This window comes from Crocuta crocuta, unplaced genomic scaffold, assembly GCF_008692635.1.
Source record: "Crocuta crocuta isolate KB4526 unplaced genomic scaffold, BGI_CrCroc_1.0 scaffold176, whole genome shotgun sequence".
Lineage (NCBI taxonomy): Eukaryota > Metazoa > Chordata > Mammalia > Carnivora > Hyaenidae > Crocuta > Crocuta crocuta.
This window is the reverse complement of record NW_027531905.1, coordinates 3631433-3635743: the sequence shown is the minus strand read 5'-3', so window position 1 is coordinate 3635743 and position 4311 is coordinate 3631433. Positions and strand designations below refer to the sequence as shown.

Sequence of the window (4311 nt, the reverse complement as noted above, 5' to 3'; positions counted from 1 at the left end):
TCGGTGATGGCACTCCAGAGGATTTGGGAGATTTTCAATTTGTTCAGGTCAATGATTTTTCAAGGCACAGATTTACTCCATTATTCAATTATATGTGTGTGTGTGTGTATGTGTGTGTGTACACACACATATATATAATTATATATGTGCAATATATACACATATATATCTCAGGTATTTTTATTTCTTTAAATTTATTTATCATGAATGACAGAGATAAAAAATATGTGAGTTCCATCATTGTGGAAATGGCTTTAAGAGAAAACTGGTGAGATGAATTTTATTGTTTCCCATTTTCAACCAGTAAATAGTTGCCATTGATAAATGGCAAGAATGCTCAAGCTGTGTTATATAATACAACATGCCTGTTCACAGGGGGAAAACTAGTAAATAGCTTATGTTCTTGACTTCTTGATTTCATCATACAAGACAAGCACAGAAGCACTACTCATGCCTCTGAGAACCATAGACCAAGACCCCTTGAAAAAAGGTTTGGCTCCTTTATCAAAAGAGCAATCTTCCTCTGGCAGTCAAGCATGCCTGTGTACATGATGTCAGTTCCTTTGCATCCTGACTGCATCATCATTTGGCCACAGTGTCAAATGGGTAGAAAGTCAACCCAGCAACAGCTGTGACAGACTGTGGGATCATCAGCTGATGAAGATGTGAGTATTCTTGGGATCTGGAAGCATTCCTTTGCAGTGTCATAGACATCAAAGTAGCAGGACAGTAGATCATAGTGGCCTGCACAGATGCATTAAAGCCTTGGTAGCCCTTAATCCCATCAGATTTGTATATCTTAACCTAACAGTCACCCAGGCCTCGGAATTCCCTTTCAGCTCCAGCTTTCTCCACAACAGCTGCTTTGGCAGGTAAGGGAAAATTCAAGAGAATACACAAAATACAAGGATGTGGGCCCAGCTGCCAGATTCCAGGCAAAGAAGCACCAAAACTGGGTTCTCTTGTCCACACCACCCAGGAAGATCTGCTTGTATTTATCTTTGAAGGCAAAGTTGAGACCTTGGGTGGTGAAGCATCTGATGACATACGTTGGCCAGGTTACCACACCAGAAGGACAAGACTCCCTGTTCCTTGGGGATATGAACCACAGTCTTGTATTTCTTACCTGTGGTGATTTGCATGCTGGCATGCTGCACCTGCAGCAGCAGCTTGACCCCACTCAGTCTTGGAGATGGCTGCAACCACTCCACCCACCAAGAAGTCCTTGGGAAAGGACACAGTGACATCTGGCATGTCGAAAGGAAAGAGGAGGCAGGCAACCACAGGACTGTGGCTGGAATCTACTGGGACTCCGGGACTCTGGGCTGCATGTATTCATTTGCTCCACAATTTATTCTACATTTATTCACAAATAGAGTAAAATATGGTAAAAATTAAACAAATAGGTCAACAATGAAGCGCCTGTATGTGAGAGTTGTCATGGAAGGTACTATAGAGATGGTGAGTTGTGAATCTCTGAGAAAAAGGCCTTATGATTTAATACGGCTGTAATACTATATCCACCATTCACCATAGTGGGTAGGATATAGTTAGTGCCGCAGAGAGAAACTCCAAACTATGTATGCCAAAATGGATGAACAAATAAGGGAGTATTTTTAAATGGCGCTGACAAATGAGCAAGATTTCAGTGGACAGTGAGGGCATTCTGGGTGGGACATACTCTGCAATGATGTAGAAGCAGGAGAGTGCACAGTATATTTTGAGATCAGCCGGGAAAGTCACATTGGTTTCTATAAGAAAGTAATAGCAGATGAGATAGAACAGGTATTGGTTGGTATTTACCTTTCGAAAAAAGTAAATAAATAAGAGATTCTAATGTAACGGCTACTAGAGGAATAGATAATATATAAAACATTATGATGAGCTACAGAAAAGGATTAGCTCTGGACAAAATTGTCAAGGGGATGAAATTTGTCTTTGGTTCCCACACTCTATCCTCTTCAAGACCTTAGTGGTTTCCTTAATCCTCTTAAAAATCTACTTATGAAGCTCCTCACTTCATAGGTAATTGCAAAATTCTGGTTAGCATCTTTCACTGTTGCCTCAGAGATGCTCTGTTTGTGTTAGTTAGAATAAAAGGGTTATTAAGGATGAAACAGGAAATTTAAGCATAAATTAGTGGATGAAAAAGAATTAGGGAAGATGTTAATTAGATTTTAGATTACTAAAATCAGTTATTACATATAGGATTAAAGTTTGCTCTAATGATTACATGGGATCTTAACCTTTAAGATAGAATTTATTTTTCCTTCAGTGCTATGGAAATCTTCCTCAGAGTAAATTTCTGACTGTGTCCAATTAAGGAAGAAATTCTTAAATACCTGGTAAGGGAAGTTGGAGCATTTACCACTGTTTGGTTAGTTCATATTCATTATGAACAAATTTTGCCCCTTCCATAGTAGCTAGAGCACATAAACTGATTTATCCAGCCTCCCTTATAGCTCCCTTCTGGCCAAAGAGACTGAAGCAGAACATCTAGGAAACTTGTCCTTCATTGATAAAGGGGACAAAGATAATTGGTAAAACCTCAAGACTGAAACATGAACCTGATGCCTGAAACAGTGGCAGTTGTCCCATAATAAAATGAAAATAAAGTCAAGAGAACTTCAGAAATGCCAAATCTGATGGCTTTAACTGCTGAACCAACACTAACTACTGCATATTTCTTGTTATGGGAGAAAAAGTACTCTTTCTACTCAAACAACTATTAGCTGAATTTTCTGTTACAGCTGAATATACTCCTAACAATGAAAGGCCAACATCAGAATCCAGTGAGAATTTTTTTTTTCAAATATGTATTCATCTCAGGGTTGGGATCAGGACACAGTAGGAGTGAGACACGGTACACAAGACCATGAACATACAATTCCTATTGCTACAGATCCCTCACTTGATCATTCTCTCTGTCTATAGATCAATTTTAGGCATGGAGAGGAGTATCTCAGTTTTTACTAAAAGCTTTAGTAATAAAGGTCTATATTTTAAGTTGTCCAGACAAGCTCAGAAATATCCACTTTAGGGGCACCTGGGTGGCTTAGTCGGTTAAGCGTCTGACTTTCCCTTAGGTCATGATCTCGCGGTTCGTGGGTTCGAGCCCCGCGTCGGGCTCTGTGCTGACTGCCAGCTCAGAGCCTGGAGCCTGTTTCAGTCTGTGACTCCCTCTCTCTCTGACCCTCCCCTGCTCACGCTGTCTCTCTCTCCTAGAAATAAATAAAACATTAAAAATTTAAAAAAAAAAAGAAATATCCACTTTATCATGAAGCACATTTATCAACACCATTCATAAGCAAGATTGGGGAGGGACGAATAATTATTGAATACCTCCTAGGTACACATGTTTTGCTATTAGTTTTACATATATTATCTCACACATTTCACATAGCTTTGAGAGATAAGTCTGTATCTTCACCAGTCTCTCTTGCTCTTCTTCTGATGAAGAATCTGAGAGCCAAGAGGTCAGGTGATATGTCCTTACCCTTTTAGTAAAAGGCAGAACCAACACCAAACTCAGATATGCTTATATTCTTCCCATTAGGATAATGTCTCCTCCATAATTTTAAATCTTGATGCTTTAATTCTTGATATTCATTGAATTGCAAAATAGCAGAAAATTTAAAACTATGAGAATCATAAGCTCTTTTACAAAGAAAATGAAGGCAGAATACTGTGTAAACTCGGCTTCCAAACTAGCTCCTCTTGCTCCACATTTCTTATACTAAATCAATATTTTCATAGCTTTGTGTTTCAATACAACTGATACTGCCATTCACTTCCTGATATTTCAAGTCATAAGTGGTTCCTTAATCAATTTGGGGAACATGATATGGCAATCTGTCCTTAACTGTAAAATTTGTGATTCATAGAGCTCATTTTAGAGCTTAATTCTGAAGAGGGGAACTGAGCTCTAGAGAGTTTCAGTGAATAGCTCCAGATCCCATAGTTATTTCATGATATAACTAAGTTATCACAAGTTTCTTGACATCTAGAGTAACACTGTTTTTATTCTGCCGAAATTCTGAATCTTCTACTTGCTGTCTGTGTACCTTTGGCAAGCTATTTAACCTCTTAAATTTCCTTTATTCCCCTTCTCTCAAGGGGGATGATAGTAATAATATTTTTTGTGGTATGTATTGTGAGAGCTGTTCCTTTTCTCCCTCCAAATAAACCTCCAATTTCAATTTCTTCCACACAGCTTCAATAGCAGGCCATCTCTCAGGAGTGTGTCGTCAATAGTCTAAATCAAGCTTAGGCAACCATCCCTTTGGTAGTAGTTCATATAGGGGTGGGCAT

At 38.9% G+C, this 4311-nt stretch overlaps 1 pseudogene; it reads right to left on the bottom strand.

Annotated features, from left to right (window-relative positions):
* Positions 1 to 395: 395 nt before the first annotated feature.
* Positions 396 to 1254, bottom strand: LOC144240245 (ADP/ATP translocase 2 pseudogene; annotated as a pseudogene).
* Between the last annotated feature and the right edge of the window lie 3057 nt (positions 1255 to 4311).